Below are 18,531 nucleotides of genomic sequence, written 5' to 3'. Positions count from 1 at the left end.
TGAACAGCATTACCATCTAAAGCGTAATCGAAGGCTGCTGTTCATCCCCTTGTACATAAAAGTGTTATAAGGTGAAAGACACTCAACTGTCTCAAAAATGTTTTCTGTGTGAACAAGAAACGGGTGCGGGCTGTGCTTTGCGAATACAAAGGAGGAGGCCTGTGCATTTTTTTTATTCGAGAAGTGTGCATATAAATAAGAAGCGCTCCACAACTTAGGCATACAGTTTCAGCGAGCATGTTTCTACAACTCTTTTTTCTTCAGGAAACTTTCGTAACTATTGCAGTAAAGCTTTTCGTAGGTATAGGCATTGTAGGCATCATCACTGCACATGGTCAGCAGCAGGAAGTTGCAGTGCCTTGGGGGATTTTTTAAGGCAGACTCCTTCAGCCACAGCATACAGCCTCTTCGTCCTAGAAGGAGGTAGTAAATTTGTTTTGTTAGCCAAATGGTACAGGCCCTGTTTGGAAACAGTTCGCTGACAATAACTCTTCTGGTTAATTGTATTTTTGAGCGCAGCTGCTGTATTTCAACCATAAGACACCGCAGACAGAATACGCAAAGCCGAATGTTGCAGGGTAAAGCCTTAGGCTGCGGCAGCGCGCAGAGTGATCCGTTACCGCTGAGCCTTTTACAGGCGAAGTGACGACGCCACGCTATAGACGGCGTTACGGCGCATCCTACTATCGATGGATGAGTGCTTTAAAACGCTATTTCATAAATGAACACGCTTTTATAAATCAAACATCTATATATAGCTGTCTCACTGTCCATCACACAATTCCCTGCTAGCCACGAGAAAAATTTGACACGAGAAAAGTTGCACCTCCGCCTGCCAACACGCGGCGGCTTCGCGCCGGCTTCTTGTTCAGCAGGAAAAATTAAGTGCGGGACGAGATGTGCATGGATCGAGTACTCTAGTTAAAATTGCGAAGTGCATTTTTCTATGCAAAATTGCATAAGTGTAAAAATCGGCAAATTCATTAAACGAGACAAATTTCACTGATTGAGCTAAGGGATGAAATTAGCTAATGTGAGTGCTATGTTTTCGTGCTACAGCAAATACTGCGCAGTTGAACGAGAAAGCCGTTGCTGCAAGAAGTTAAATCAGTATAGCTCGATTTGAAATGAATATGGGCCGTGCGCCGCGACGAGGACACGATCGGAATGCACGAAAAGAAAACAACATTGCTAAAAGATTCACTGTCCGAGGCCTGGAATTGCAGTGCTTAGGGCCAGTCCAAACGTTCCAATGCCCGCACAAGTTTACAGGTGTGACACCGCACGGAAAGGTAACTCAGCACTGGGAAATAAATGCATATATGCGGAGCAGCAGGAGCTTCTCCTCAAAACTAAGAGCCATCATGAAGGCTTAAGGTGAAGTGGAGTGGGTCACATAAGCTGAATGCCTTTGTAGAAATAAATCACATTGAAGCCATCAGCTTAATTTGAATCGAAACCATGTCGTGAAGGGTACGCCGTACATATCAAAACAAGCCTAATTCCTCTGCAGGGTTGGGGCTAGCAACAACAGCAATAGACAATATCCTGGGAAGCCGCTACAGAAAAATCTATGCGAGGCTAGTAATCTCAAAGGGCACTCTTGTCACCATTTCTTTTCAACATTGTCATGATGTGGCTTCCACATCAATTGGCCCGGGTGGAAGGCATTCATCACGCACTCTACTCGGATGATCGAACAATTTGGACTACGAAAGAGAACCATAAAGAAATGGAGGACCGCCTCTAGCGGGCTGCCACCATAGTTGACAGCTACGCTATTGACTTTGGTCTAAAATGTGGTGCCGCGAAATTTGAACTTCTGTACATCAGAGCTAATCCTAAAGACAGCAGGGTGTTGCAGACCTCTGACGGGAGGTCCTATCAGAGAGGTCGACGACAAACAGACAGGAAAACTTTATGCAAGTGAGTTTTAGACCCTGCTGTGCCCTGGGCCACTGCGCGGTCCCGCACTGCAACATGTTGGTCCCGTCGGGACATGACGTCGGCAGCCCGAGTCACCGCAGCAGGCTGCGATGTCGGGTCTGGAGCTCCACATACTGGGTCTGTTCATCCATAATAGGCTCCGCCCGGAATCCACTATTGCCAAACTCAAACGCGTAGGCGAAGAGGTCGGACGCATGATCCATCGCGTTTCAAAAAAACGCGGTGGGTGGCGGTGCAGGGACGCGCTTCGACTCGCCCATGCCTTCGTGACCAGTAGGATCCTCTACTCCATTCCCTGTCATCGCAGTACTAAAGAACACGAGGCACAAATGGGCGCCATTATTAGAAAGGCTACAAAGCGAGCACTGGACCTCGCAATTTCCGCGTCCAACGCTACGTTGTGGGCTTTGGGACAGGTCAACCCCTACCAGGAGTTACTGGAGGACGAACTCGTGAACCGCCTGCTAGACCACCTGCACATCTAACACGAGTGAACTCTAGACGATACATGTCAGATTCCGGAGCTATGGCGTCACCAGCTCCGGGTTCTTCCACTCCCGTGCAACAAGGATGCGCTGACACACGAAGGCAAACGAGAGGCGCGCGCTCGGGTCCTCGAACACGCACACTGATCCAAACAGGGTATATACTACGTAGACGTGGCAGGGCCGATGCCCATTGGATTCTATACGGCCGCCGTAGTTCACTAGGACCAACACGTTAACGGCATCTCATATCGAGCTCAAAATTCAGCGCAAGCCGAGGAGGTAGCGATTGCACTTGCCGCCTCGGACCCGAATTCGAACGTAATCTTCACAGATTCGCGTCGAGCCTATGGACCCTACCCGAGTGGCGAGGTTTCAGCCTACGATGTTCTGAAGATAGCATTAAGAGAATCGAAACCTTCACCCAAACGCGTATTTTGGACTCCGGGCCATCAGGACCCTATAGGTAACGAGGTTGCGGACGCGGTCGCCCGAGCGCATACCCACCGGGCACCTCATCTAGGCTCCTCCGACGCAGAGATTAAGAAACCGCTTTTCCGGTTCAGGGAAATTCTGGAATTCAATTGCAAACGGCATCGGCTTTTCGTGGTCCTGCTAAGAACCTCAGTAAAGCCGATGAGCGAGCTTTCAGGCGCCGGCAGACACACACTTTGTTGTGTCCTGCAGTAGCAAAACATTTAACCCCAAAATTGATGGGCGCTGCTCTCACTGTGTGGAAGTGTTCATTAACTTCTACATGGTTATGACTGTTTCGCGATTTAACCTCTTCTTCCAAACCCTTGCAGTCCTGCTCAATTGCTCGGGGCTGTAGTCTCAAAGGGCTCTAGTTCAACGGGTGCGAGTAGCGGTCTCGTCTAGCGCGGTCCCGGACTAAGGACTGCACCTATATAAATGGCCATTTCTCGCCCGCACACTCTCCTTTGACTCAATAAAAAGTTTTCACCGCCACCACCACCACCTGACCTGACTGCTTTCCTTGTCCAACCCAGTAACCGATTAATAGGGAGCGACTCTACTGCCAAAACTGGCAACTAAAAAGTACTATAACTCGCTCCTCCATTAGTTTATTTTTGTGTAATGGTCGAATTTTGGGGTGAGAATTAGATTTTTCAATGAAAATTTATTAAAATGATGCAATAAAAGTTACCTGCTCCTCCTCCGTTGTAGTCTCCCGTAAGAACGCAGTTTTTGTCCGCAAACAATACGGGATATTCCCAATATTTTGTTTCTGTATTATCTGAGGAGGAAAAAACGAAATGCAATAATTAAAATGAAGTACGAATATAAATATGGGCTACTAAAATTGTGCATTAAATTTTGGACTCACAGAAAGTTCCAAACAACTGTAATAAGCATTTAAACAAAAACAAATAAAATTTAAACTCAGTGTTTTGTATTCAAACGTGCAAGAGTTTTAGTCCATTATTATTATTATCAGCTTGAAAGGTAGACGAGGTCGAGTTCAAATCAATTTAGACCGCAAACATATTTGTTTTAGTCGTTATAATATCCTGGAATAAGCGATACTGTTTTACGAGTCTTTCGACCGCTGAGCATGTCCAGCCTAAGTTTTTATATTAGTCTACGGTAAGAAAATAAAGACGTTTATAACACTATAGGATGCACAAAGTCTGGTCGAAATACCATAAATTAATTTACGTGGTCTTGAATTCCACAACTAAACGCACGCATATCAGCCATTAAAGTCTAAAATCGACTCGGTTGCATGAATAAATAAAAGCGAGGGGAGTGAATAGTGTGATCAATCGATGTAAAATTGTTTTGTGTGGCAAAAGATCATGTTAAAGGCGCTTCTAGAGCAAGTTCCTTTAAATGAAACGAGTAGCAGTATACGAACCGACACCTATTCTTGACAGCTCTCCTAGAGCCTAATGTGTTGCGGAAATACTCATTACACCCTTTTGTCTTCTCTATAGACGTTCGCCGTTTCTGATGATCCCTCTTCAGTTGACTATTATTATCCAGCCACACTTGAGATTTTGCACCCTTACATCTTGTTCATTTAGTTTTGCCACCTTTTCGTGCAGCATCTTTTCAGCCTTTCTCTCATAAAATATTTCGAATGCATGTTTCGTCTCTCCTCATTTCAAGAAAATGCCATCCCAGCTTTCCTGCTTAAGTCATCTGCTTGATAAAGGTGAATTGGAGCGTTCTACATATGTGGTTGTTCCTGAGTCGGTTCTTTGTTGCCGCATCTATCTCAAAAACTTGATTTCTTCAAATTTCAACCTTTGCACGCTGGGGCTCATTCGAGGTACGCTAAGGTTCCATAGAGTATCGCTGGCCTCCTGAACACTTTTCTCTAAACGTTGCCCTTCCACATTACTGTGATCTTTTTTTTGCGAAAGTGTAACTGAAGCAGCACAGAAATTATGTCATTTGGCTTTGGTCCCCGGGATCTTTCGAAACTTTCGTCATGTCCTCGTTTCCTTGAATCATCGAGTCAAGGAAGACGTTGTTCTGTTGAGTGTGGCGTCCTGTCGCCTTACTTCTCCGGTGCAAGCTTACCTAGATTGCAAGCCATATACCAACTTCTTTCTGTCAACTGGTAGAATTGCACTTAAGTTGTTTTCATACAGGTCCAAGCTTATTATCGGTAGTATTCTTGGTCCTTGAATCTGACTGATATCGCCAGTATACTTGGATGTACTGCCTTTAAAAAAATTACAGCCTAGTGGAATTGGCTTCCAACCCGGATAGTGAGGCTCTCGTAGCATCCGTGAGAGTCCTGGACTGCGGAAGTCGAGGGACATGAACTCCTCTTACATTGGGGGGTTTTCAACGCTAGCGATTAGAAGCAGGCGCACAACTTGGCCTATACCCAAATTTATTCGTCTCTAAACCTTTTACCAAGGCTGTTCTTCTCGCCTGACCTACTCTCTGAAGATTTTTTAAATTAAGAAAACGGAGCTCAGTGCAGTATTCTAAGGATGCGTCTGGAATAAGCATGTCATTGGCTTCACAAGCAGCTTTCAATGTCGCTAGATCAAGCGAACTGCCCACATAACAATAAGCCTTATCTAAAGTCCTGCAGACTGCCGTGCACTGATCGCCTTACTCGTCTATCTTGAGAACTGCAGACACACCTATGTACACTCAAGCCTTCTTGTATCAGAAGAGTACTGATGATATGGGCTGGTTTGTACATGTTGGTCAGAGACACAGCGTAAGCGTCTCGTTCCCTTTTGTCCCGTCTTAGCATTATTACATCCTTTCCGCCTTGCATCTCCTTTATATATTAAATGCCGAGAAGTGCGATGTTAGACAAGGCGTGAAAAAAGATGTAAACGGCACTTGCAGGATTAGCAGTGGGTCTACATTTATTCTCGCGTCGTGCCTTACAATGCACTTCCATTCATTTAACATATGTGGCTAAGCAGCGCGAAGCTCAACTTTGGTATTTATTTGGCCTGCACAAATGTTTCGTGTGCCATGAATAAGGCTGGACTCCTTAAAAAACTATGATGTCACATTATTTGCCACTTTGAAGCCTCTTTCCTGAATGTATTTAGCAATACCTATGCTGCCAGTGCGCCATAAAAATCCAAATGGAATGCTGTGCAAACGGGGGGGGGGGGGGGGCATAAAAAACGAACTCCATGCTCCAAACCAGTACTGATACCAGTGAAACAGAAGTGATCAGCAAGCGAAGCGTCATAAACATAGCGAGGGAACCTGAAATTCTGCTTCAATATAGGATGTGAGTGCAATCGCAATTATGCTATATATGTTGTGTGAGACTCACCGCTTTTCCCTTACGGCGCGGTTCAGGTGTCCAACGATATATGAGACAGATACTGCACCATTTCCTTTCCCCAAAAAACCAATTATTATTATTATTATTATCACCGCTGAAGATCGAGCATTGTATATAGTAACGCCTGTTTGTGCCGGGCTATTATTTGAGCATGCGAAATCAAAATACATGGTAGAGTGCATAGCTGGCAAGTTGAAAACAATCCTAGGACTTACGTGCAAAGAGGACGAAAGAGAAAAGGCACGCTTAACAGATCGCTTGGCAGTGTGCGCCTTTCCTTAATATCTTCGTTGCATGCTGGACGTTTGAAATGGTTTAATGTTTATGGTGACTTAACGCCCCAAAGCGACTGAAGCTATGAGGGACACCGTAGAAAAGGGCTCCGGAAATGTCGACCACCTGGGGTTCTTTAACGTGCACTGACATCGTACAGTACACGGGCCTCTAGGATTTCGCCTCCATCGAAACTGGACCGCCGCGGCCGGCATCGTACCCACGTCTTTCTGGTCAGAAGCAGATCTCCACAACCACTGAGCCACCGCGGCCGGTACCTTTTAAATGACATTTACTGCGCCATTTTCTTTCCTCAAATGCCAATAGTTCTTTATTTCAAAAATCGTTCACATGAGGAGGGCGGCCAGACCCGCAGCACTAACCGCATGAACCATTGTCAGGTCTTTTGATTGCATAAATCCCATTTGCAGTTAAAAAATTCATGGAGATGCTATTTGTTTACAGATATTTCACTTGAAGAAGTGTTTAAAAATCTGCCTGTGCAGTTTAATTTTTTTTCAGCTATAATACCTATGAAAAATGTGCTTTGAAATCTTTATTCTTATTCTGCCGTCCACGTTTGGCAGCAATGCGCGAGCTTTCCATAGGCAACTTCATCTGCTTTTTGCAGCATCAACGACAGCCACCGCTGTTTCAGCTTCGAGTAGGGGATAACAAGGCCAACAGATGACGACGTGTGCCCGCATGATGCCCGGCTTGGCAGAGACACTCGTATCAGAGTAGTCCAGTTCGGGTTCTTTAGGATGCCTAGCGATTTCTGCCTGCGCTCTAAATGAAGATGAATCCCGGACTGACCCTCAGTTTGGCGCAGGGCGCAAGCTTTCCGCACGCAATTTACTTCATCTGCTTTTTGCAAGTAAGCTTGTCTAGCCTGAAATTTGATTGTTTTTCTTGTTGTGCACTGCGGCCGAACTTAGTTTGACCTGTGTGTTCGGATGTGTTCTCACTTGCCAAGTTTACCAACAATGCCAAACTCAATTGAGAAGCTTCTTAAAGATTTTAAATGCGGAATAAGACCGCAACTGCGTTCCATCAAGGACAGCGTAAAGCACAGCAATACAGATGCGTTCCATCAAGGACAGCGTAAAGCACTGCAATAAAGATCATTATTGATGTGAAAGCGCTCATGCAGGAACTGAGGTGCTGATGTGTAATAATACTTAAAAGGTGAAAGCAACACAATACGCAGAAAGTGGAAGATTTAGAGCAGTATAGCCGCATGAATAATTCGGAATTAAGGTGTGTAAAACACGTCCAGAACGCAGCTGAAGTTGTGAAAAAAATGCCGAGATTATTTTTAAAGAGCAAGTGGCTGTTGCAGACACTAACAAGTCAGATTAGGTTCCCATCCAAAATCCTCAAGAGCAGAATATAATCATTCGCTTACTTTACGGAGATAACCAAAATTCTTTTTTCTACAAAGCAAGCTGTCCAACGAGACAATCTAGGTGAACGAGCATTGAACGCCTGCCAACAGACGGTAGCTCGGAGCAGCTTTCACCCGGGAGAAGAAAGTGAAATGAAATTTCATTTCGACCCAAGGATGGGAAATTTTTCCTAGGAGAAACGAGACAACTGACTTCTTGAAGATCATTGAGCAGGACGATATGAACAAGGCGACCAAGACCAAAAAATTTGCTCTTACAGTTTTGCCATGTATCCCACGGGAGCATCTGCTTATTATGACTATGAAAAATTTTGCTCTCTTATCTTTTTCCGGCTATGATTGTGATCATTAGTAGTATGCGTTACAAATGTCATCATAGTGACGCATTAATTTCGTCACCAAGAATAAAACTGATGTCATTTTCTTCACAGAAGGATAGCTGTGCACTTAAGACGCATATATTTATATTAATTGTTATAAATGTAATGGCATAATGAGACTTTAGGCCGTGGCAGTTGTCTGGCAATTGTTGTGAAACATTGTTATCCGCACACATCATTGGAGGTTTGTTTAGTGAAGTGAAATGTTTATCAAATGTTTTAGTTGCTGTCATATGTACATCACATGCAGGGAACAAGTCGCATTACTTCCAATTTTTGAAAGTTTGAACACCTTCCCTCGAAATTTCCTTTTGTAGTCATCAGCAATGTGAACCTAAATTTTCTTTGCAGCGATTGTAGCACCTGTGATTTTAAGAGTTTTGTTTCTTCCTATGCACGTTGTAACCATATAACATTGCCTACTACACTGAACACACAGACAACCACTATATTAGGCATTCGCATTACTAACCAGGTGTCTTCAGAACGTTTGTCTGGTAAGCTCAGATGTGACATGAGCGATCATTTACCCGTATTCTGCTTCCTCGTTGTTAAACCAAATTCACATTCTGGTAGTAGAGTCGGTTCCTCATGTAGAGATATTCATGACGGTACACTATCCAAATTTAAAGCACTAACTGACCATCAAAGCATGGACGACATATGCGAAACTAAGGATGTAAATAGGGCTTATGCCACATTTCCTGAGAGAATTTTAAAATGTTATAATGAAGCTTGCTGTTTCCATGAAAAAAAAAACTTCCCAAGATATTTAGCTAACCCGGGATGACCAATTCCCTCTGTGAACGTATCCGCAAGAAAAATAAAATTATCACGAATTTTCGATACTAGGAATGCAACATTGTTTAATAATTTCAAGGCATTCAGAAACAAACTCAACAGCGACCTTAAATACTTTAAACCAACTACTATGCCCAGCGTTTGTCCAAAATGCATGATAATTGCAGAGGAGTCTGAAAAGAATTAGGAAACTTACGTTATAATAATGTGCCGTGTGATAAGAAATAGCCACGCCCGATGGGAAACTTACAGGTTTTGTCTTAGCAACAGATATGAATGCATTTTTTCTGAATGTAGCTCATTCTATCGCTAATGAACCTGACCATTATGACAAATATCAAAACCTTATCCCACCCATACTTATTTAATGCTTACACCAACGACTCCCACTAAGTTGACAACACTAGTGCATAACATTAAAAATAATGTGTCAGCTTGATGGAATAACATAAAACTTATCCCTTTAAACTATCTGTTCACATCCGCATCGGAATTTCTAGCTCACATCACTGGCCGGTGTATTTCTGTACGACCTAAAGGGTGCTAGAGTTCGTTCTATTCACGAAGGTGGAGACAGAAAAAAATTACTACTTAAGGACCCATCTGTGTTCTACATATTTTATCTCATATATCTCAGGGCCCCATCAATGGTAGGTAACAAAATATCTTCGAGAAAGATAACATTTTAACTGATTCTCAGTACGGGGTTTTGAACAGATCTACATAAAGGTCTACCACTAACAATAAAGACAAATTTATTCACAAAATTTAAGCGAGAAAATACACGCTTGGTTTGTTTTTAGGCTTCAAAAAACTTTAGACTGCGTTCATCATACCGCTGTCCTTCATATGTTTGATTGCTACGGTGCGCAAGGCATTTCGTCATCCCTGTTTTTTAGTTATTGAGCTAAGCGTTTTCAGTACGTCCAATTAAAGCTAATAATTGGCAGGTGCCCATCGCACAATGTTTGCCACCGGACTGAATCTTAGGGCCGCTCCTATTTTTAACTTACAATAAAGAGATATCTAATATTTATTTATTCAAATACCTTAAGAACCCGAAGGCATTAAAGAGGGGAGAGGGAAGGCCATACATTAGGTCAGATGCAGCGCAGCAGAAAAACAAATTAGAAGAAATGAAAACGTGGCGAAAAATTAACAAAACATAACACAAAGTAAGGAGAGAGATGGCAAGGGGGAAAAAACAATTCCCAAAAGAGAGAACATTTCCGGCAGACAGCAATACGACAACGAAAACGAACGCAAAATAAAACTGACTAAAATCTACAAATAAAGATTACATAGGGCAGTATTAAAAGAACTTGGGTTCGAATTATTGACAATGTGCCTGGGAAGGGGGTTCCAACTGTCAGAAGTGTCGGGGACAAAAGAACAAAAACCATGTTTAGTATGGCATGACGGAACGCCTACTTTGCGAAGATGATCAATGCGGCCTGAAACATCTGTAGGGGTTGTTAGTAGCCAGCTCTTAAGGACAGGATTGTAATAATATATCTTATGAACTAGGCATAGCGCGAAATTTTTCTGCGGAGTGAAAGGGGTGGCAGTGATAAGGTAGTTTTCATAGCAGTAACATTGGAGATACGGTGATAATTGGAAAGTATGAAACGTGACGCGCGGTTTTGAACAGATTCGATTTCAGTAGCTAACGATGACAGGTCAGGGTCCCAGATTGATGCTGCATATTCCAATTTGGGCCGAACATGTGTTTTATAAAGGACCAATTTTATTGAAGTAGAAGAAAAGGAAAAGTTTCGGCACAGGTACCCCAGCAAGCGGTTGGCATTGTTAGTAATAAATTCCACGTGCAGATTTCAAGAAAGATTAGAAGTTATGTGCACACCAAGGTACTTATACGAAAACACAGTTTCAAGAGGGATATTATTAAGGTCGTAAGTGGCTATTCCAGTGCTACGCCGAGAAACATGCAAATGTTTACACCTAATAATGTTAAATTCCATGAGCCATAATTTGCACCATTCTGAAACTTGGTTAATAACAGATTGAAGGACAAAAGTGTCAGAGTCACTGTTAATTTCACGGTAAATACCGCAATCGTCGGCAAAAAAACATACGGAAGAAGCATTGTTGTTAGGCAAGTGATTAATATAAATGAGAAAAAGTAGGGGCTCTGGGACAGAACCCTGGGGAACGCCTGAGCCCACTGGAGAGGAGCGAGAGTTGGATTTATTAGCAGTCACGTATTGAGAACGATTAGTGAGGAAAGACTGAAGCCACGAGATGATGTTAGGTTCGAGATTGAGATTATTTAATTTGAAAAGTATTAAAATGGTGACAAACTTTGTCAATGGCTTTGGAGAAATCGAAGAATATACAATCAGCTGTGGAAACCCGGTCAAGAACGAAATGAAGATCCTATGTAAAGCACAGAAGTTGCGTCTCGCATGAGAAGAATTTACGAAACCCGTGTTTGCAATGACTGAAAAAAGAAAGAATTTGACTCAAGAAAATAGGCAAGGTGCGAGCAGATGACATGTTCTATGATCTTACAAGGGATGCCAAGAAGTGAAATGGGCCGATAATTATTAGGAGAATGTTTAACCCCAACCTTGTGCAGAGGAACCACCTTGCCCACCTTCCAGTCGCTAGGAATACAGCCAGACACAAGAGATTGTTGAAAAGGTTCAGCAAGAATAACAGCACCATAAACTTTGGTGTTTTTCAAAATTTTTGAGTTTATGCTGATGATGATGACGTCTTCAGCTGATCAATTATTTTTTTCGATGCCAACAGAATCCATTATAATGGGGTTCATGGTCAAGAAGTTGCGGGTGGGTAAAGAGGAATTGCGGTAATTAAATCGTTAGTAAGAGAAGCTGCAAACACGTCATTAAGGACATCAGCACACATCTCAATGGGAATTACTTGATCGTCTAAAGATTTAAGATTAATTGTAGATGAATAAGTTTTCTTAAACACGTTCCAAAATTGTTTGAGATTTTTTATTAGCATCGACGGAAGAGTGACTAAAAAACGACTCTATAGCTTGTTTTAGAGATGACGTATATTCAGACGCAGCGGAGTGATGAGAATCTCACCTGCGCACAGAATTGCACAGTTTTGCGGAACGAAACAGACGTTTCTTTTTGTTTGATAACCTTTTTAGTGAAGAACTAAACGAGGGCGAACATTTGTTAGTGAATACTTTTCTCAGGAGCACATAAGAATCTGTCAGGGACACAATTTTCTGCTTTAAAAGGTTCCACTTAATTACGATTGGACACTCGTGTAAAGACGGTAAGTACACATCGATAAAAGCAGCGAGCTCACGACTTATGGCCTCAAAGTTGGCATTTTTGTAGTCACGGATGTATTTAGAATCGCTATTTTGGCGTGGTGACACGACGTTCAATGAAAAATTAAGCATACAATGGTCACTTAAGCCCGGCAAACAATATTAGAGCAACAAGATCAGGCGACGTGGTAAGAACAAGGTCTAACAAGTTGGAGGATGAAGATGTAACGCGAGTAGGCTTAGTAACAAGTTGGGAGAGATTAAAGTCGGCACATAAGCGCAAAAAACCATCGCACTCCGTAGAAAAAGGGTCGGCATAAGAACGTACATTGAACCAAATAATAGTTGGAAAGTTGGCCTCCAACCAAAAGAATAGGAACATTTGGAAAGCGAACGGTAATCGCGCAAACAGCATCATGAAGTTCTTCAACGAAAGTGGCACTGTACGAGGGAGGGCGATAGCAAACGCCCAAAATCAATTTTTTCACGCGCGTGCGCAGTTCAACCCAAAGAAGGTCTAATCTGGTAACATGAACAGGAGAAGAAAAAAGTGTGTCGGCAACAGCTATCAAAACACCACCACCGTTTCTGTCGCCCCTGTCGTACCGATAAGTGGTAAAATGGTTGTGGAAATGAAATATTTCAGAGCTCTCAACTTTGGCTGAAAGCCACGTTTCAGTAAAGCAAACGATGTCGGCACCACATGCGTTGATAGTCGCACAAAGCTCATTACGTTTAGGCAGAACACTTCTAATATTAGTATACAAAAGCGATAATGAGCGATTGGACAGTGACTGGTGCCCACTACCCCTCACGCATCGTTAATCTGCGGACGATTCGGATGAAAGGCATCTAATACCGCTAACTTCAGAAACGCTGTCATTAAGCTGGTCGTAACAATAACACCTACTGTTCGTGTAAACTTATTATAGCGCACTTTGAATTTAGACTTTTGAGCGATACCAAATTCAACTAGTGTTTTCCGCGCCTGCCGAGTCATGAGAAAATAATCTTAACTTACACTAATGTCATCTTTCAGTTTAGAACTTGTAGAAGAAAATTTTTTTGCCTTGTTTTAAAAGATGAGAACTTCGCAATAACTGGCCTGCTTTTATTTAAGAAAAAGCTCCAAGTCTATGAGCACGTTCAATCGATAGTTCCGACGGTGGCAAATTCAAGGTTGAGGAAAGTACATTCACAAGTTTTTTTTTGTCTCATCCCAGGACTCGGAATTGGTGTCAGAAAGGCCATAAAACAGAATATTATCACGGCGCTGCCTATCTTCGAGTTCCGCCTGATTAGCCCTTAATTTCAAATTTTAATTAGCTAGGCTATCAGGTGTCCCCCAGGGCTGTGTTCTGGGGCCACTTCTTTTTTTGTTAGAAATAAATGATATTAATGCTGATGTTACTTCTTCGTTCAGAATGTTCGCAGACGACTGCGTGATTTATAGAATTATAGATAGTTCACTTGATGTGCAAAGCCTGCAAAACGACTTAGATAAGATAGCCATGTGGTGTAATGATTGGGACATGACTTTGAATACTAAAAAGTGTGTACACGTCACCTTTTCGAGGAAGCGTTCCTACCCTGCTTATATCTACACTATAAACCATGCGGCCTTGAAAAAAGAACAGAATTTTAAATACTTAGGCGTTTATCTTACTGCTGACCTGAGGTTGTCAAAGCATGTTAATTACGTCGTAAAGAAAGCTGCTGGTATATTAGGTTTGTTAAGAAGAAATTTCAGCCACCTTCCACAGCATCTCAAAGAACAGCTATATTTTACTCGCGTCCGCACAGTACTCGAATATGCATCAGTGTGCTGGGAACCGCACACACAAGAACTTATTGACAAATTGGAAAAAATTCAAAATAGGGCAGTCCGCTTTGTACTTGGAAACTATTCCAGGACACTCAGTGTCTCGGAAAGCAAAAGGAATCTTCAGTGGCCAAAACTTAAAACTCGAAGAAGAAACCTGAGATTAAAATTTTTGCATAACATTTTCTATTCCAAGACTGGCATAGACGGATCAAAATATTTGAAGCCGCCTTTCTATGTCTCGAAGCGAAGGGACCACAATTTAAAGCTTCATGAATTTCCTTTTAAAGGTGACGTACTCCGTTATTCGTTTTTTCTGCGAACAGTTCGCGAATGGAATGCTTTTCCGCCACATATTGTTAATGTTCTACCTAATGATGCCTTTTTGCACGCGTTAAGTGCATGATTTTTTGTTTTTTGAATGTGAAAGTGCCCCCCTGTTGTAATGTTGAAAGGCGATGCAGGTACCAAATAAACAAATAAATAAATACATAGTGCTGTCAGCTGTCAGTACATGCTAAAGGAACAAAGAAGGTGGAAATCAGTCTGGAGCCCTGTACTATTGCATCTATTATTGTTCATGAGCAGTTTGTTTATAATAAACTGCACATCTCCAACCATAAATGTTAACTTTAACCCAACGTTTCGAAGCCGACTCGGCTCCTTCATCAGGGGTGACTGAAGGCAGTGGCTAGCGTCTTTTAAGTATGGAGGAGAGGGGGGGTGAAAAGAACGTGTCGCGAAAGGCGCAGGGGGGGGGGGGTTAGGCTGTTAGTCACGCTGGCGCACTGCAGGGAGGTGCTGAATCAACGAAAAAAAGTCGCCATTCAGCACCTCCCTGCAGTGCGCCAGCGTGACTAACAGCCTAAACCCCCCCCCCTGCGCCTTTCGCGACACGTTCTTTTTACCCCCCCTCTCCTCCATACTTAAAAGACGCTAGCCACTGCCTTCAGTCACCCCCGATGAAGGAGCCGAGTCGGCTTCGAAACGTTGGGTTAAAGTTAACATTTTTGGTTGGAGATGTGCAGTGTATTATAAGTCTTCAAACCCAACCAGACAGGTAAATCTGTCAAAATGTTTAGTTTTCAATGAGCAGTTTAGGAACATAAGAACTGGATTAAGGGCCATATTATTTATTAAAGTCTACCTTTTTTTGGAAAAGCCTTTGAGGCCAAAAAGTTTTTTTCCCTTGAAATGACAATGACTTCTATGTCATAACACATACGTTACACTTCACACCTATGTTAAATTAAAAGAAAAGAGGAACACTGCCAATATAATGAGAATGAAGATCGGTACTTTTAAACGTCAGTGAGACGCACATTATATATCACAAGACAGTGAGATTCCAAGACTTCACTTACAATTTGGAAAACATGTTCCGATGGCTGAAAAATAAAGGAGATTGTTAGCACGAAATGTTTATAATATGATTCGCGTGCAGCTACATTCATTGGCTGTAATTTCTTTGGTACTCTACCGGGTGTTTTTTTCTGTTTATCTTTATTTTAAACTCTTATTTAAAACTTTATTCGACACTTTCATTGAACAATTATTACGTTATTTTAGACACTTATAAGACCGTTATTTTAATCTCACTGAGAGGCACGTCGGTGCGGTCTGTGCCGGTGGAATGCACAGCACGGCGGACATTACGTATGTTATGGAGCTTAGTTACTAAAAGGTGAATTCACTAAAATTAGCTTATCAACTTCTCGTGATTTTAGGGGTCGGCATTATAGGGCGTATTATTAAATGGCTTAGCTCGCATTTAGAACAGAACAAGTACGCAAATCATTTGTCTATTTTATGGCGTACAAGCAGTTAACATAATTTTCGGAATTATACTATCCCAGCGACACCATTTTAAAAATGTGCATTGCTGGAAACACTACTTTACGACCTAAGATATGCGTATTTTTGCTTTTCGATATTTTTAAACGCATTGCCCTAAAACAAAGTTTAAATACTGGACTCAGTTTCTATGTGGACGGCTTGCATTTTCTTAATATAATGTTTGCCCTTGATATACAGAACAAAAAAGTTTATTACTTCACTTAAACATTCGTTTCATTATGGCGCTCTATAACGTAAATAATGACCGCCCGCCATGCTGCACAATTCAACTGCACCGACCGCACCGACGGAGCTCTCAAACAGGCTTTCCAGGGTTAAAATAACAATCTCTAAACAGTTACAAAAAAAAAACACCCGTCATACGGCAGAATTGTTTTTTTTTCCTTCAGTGCAAACAGGAATATTTTATTGAGAGGATTATAATTTTGTGACAGTTGTTCCGCTTCTATACCTATTAGCAGCTACATATGTTCAAGGCGTATTTTTGAATGTTGATTAAACAGTCCACCGATATTGAAATCCTCTCCCTATCTGGGCATTTCTCAAAGTATGTCTGGCCGCCTCACTGTAGCTTAAGTTAGGTAATGAATTCTGCATCGGCTTACACATGCTCAATGTATTAGCTTAGTTGGTCAAGTGATTGCCTCAGATTAGAGTGTTAAGTTCATGCTTGAAATAAGGGCGATTTTCTTGTCACCCCCTAAAATTCTCAGATAACTGTGTAGCATTACATTGTGCCCGTAACGCTCCTCGTATAGGGAAACGCTATTGAGTAAATACTGATTTGCTGCAGCGCTAACATTATCCTTTAACTGGTGCGTAATTTTTTTGGATATTTATTTACATTCAGGTAACATATAAGACGCAGAGGAAGAACATGCACACAACTAATGAAGAAACACACAGATGGGAGGCAAATTAGGAGAACGTCTTGCACAGCGTGGAGTACTGTCCTCTGCATAACGACTGAAAGGAAACGTGAACAGAATAACAGTGAATATAAAGTTCCATTCTTTTCGTCCAATGTCGGAGAGAGAGAGAGCTTTCATAAATTCCGCTCACCACAATTCATGAGTGGCTCATACGTAGTTCCTGTCGTTAATGTTATTGCGCGTATCTTGGAACAAAGGCCTTGCTACCAAGATTGCACTTTCTGCATGGACTGGTAGAGGTGATGTGGCCATCCTCTTTGTAGGCGAGCGCTTAAATAATAGAGCACGTGGCCTAGGTAGAATGACTGCTTTCCGCGTTTCTTCGGCCCTTCGTTCCTGAGGACTTGAAAACGGAATGACACGAAAGCTGTGTTACATTACAACTAGCTGTTTCTATTGGGAATTTCGCTTCATAAAGCAGCATGAGGTTTGCAGGTTGCGAAAAAAACAAGCAAAAACTATTGCTGTGTATTGCACACTGAAATTCCACTCATATTGAGAAAATAACGGCTATGATAAGAATATTGAAGTATAGGTGACAAGAGTTCCAGGTTGAATTGAACGCATATGGAATGGTATCGAACTCTCATCAGGTGTCCTTGCACATCGCCCCTGTACTTTTTCCTGCATTTTTTCCCTGTATTTTTGTGTTTTTTCTTCTTTTTTTCTTCTTTTTTCCCTTTTTTTTTGCTTACCATTTTGTAACCACTTGATCCTCCTTTTTTGGTGTTTTTTTTAGTGTTTACAGTTCCAGTGTTAAGTTCATTGTGCCTATGTTTTCATCATGAGTGAATCTACACAAACCAAGTTGTAAGCTCCTCCTTATGTAATGCCTTCGGGCCTTTAAGGATGAAATGAAATGAAATGAAATTCCGGTTTGGGGCAGTGATTCGCAAATCCATACCGTAAACCAATTCGACAAACCGATACTTGGGCTCACAAGAAAAGATCGCAGTTTTCATGAGAAAAAATTCACAGGACACTAAAGCTTCCCATGAAGCGTATGACGTGATAGCGCAAAAGGATCTTTTCAGCGGCTTCGGGTACTCTTTGCATATCACTTCGCAGACACGCACACCCTATTTACTTTATTCACTTATTTTTAAATTTTGAATTTTATTCGTTTATTTCTATTTTTAATTTGGCCTAAGACACACAAGACCTGTTTGAACCCAATCCATCGAATGTTCCTTGTGGTCGAGGGCTACTGCGCCTGGCTCACGATGAAAGGGGCAGCCGTTTGGGTGCCGGCGGGATCATTTATGATTTGAAAGCAGTTGCTCTTTTTTCTGCGAAGGCACTTCGCAAAGGCGTGGAATGATTTTTAGAAGCTGTAGACTAATGAGGAGTTGTGTATTGACGTCAACATTACTGAACTGTGTGATCAGTGCAGATTGGTTGAATCATGCGCGCGCGGTCATGTGGATGTGACATCACGACCCTCACGACCTATCCGGATTTTCTCGACTCGCCAACGCCAGGCTATCGGCTGAACGGAACCCTTAACACTTCGAGTTAAAATTTTTATTTTTCTCGAAAATCTTTTTTTA

At 42.1% G+C, this 18,531-nt stretch overlaps 1 long non-coding RNA gene across 1 annotated transcript; it reads right to left on the bottom strand.

Moving 5' to 3' along the window:
- Positions 1-308: 308 nt before the first annotated feature.
- On the bottom strand, positions 309-3,686 carry LOC144134773 (uncharacterized). Its single transcript, XR_013315249.1, has 2 exons — positions 3,601-3,686; positions 309-413 (listed from the first exon to the last, which is right to left on the bottom strand). It is a non-coding gene; the product is annotated as an uncharacterized LOC144134773 (long non-coding RNA).
- Positions 3,687-18,531: the final 14,845 nt, after the last annotated feature.

The sequence above is a fragment of the Amblyomma americanum genome, chromosome 5 (assembly GCF_052857255.1).
Source record: "Amblyomma americanum isolate KBUSLIRL-KWMA chromosome 5, ASM5285725v1, whole genome shotgun sequence".
Lineage (NCBI taxonomy): Eukaryota > Metazoa > Arthropoda > Arachnida > Ixodida > Ixodidae > Amblyomma > Amblyomma americanum.
The sequence above is the reverse complement of the archived record's forward strand: the minus strand, read 5'-3'. Positions and strand labels throughout refer to the sequence as shown.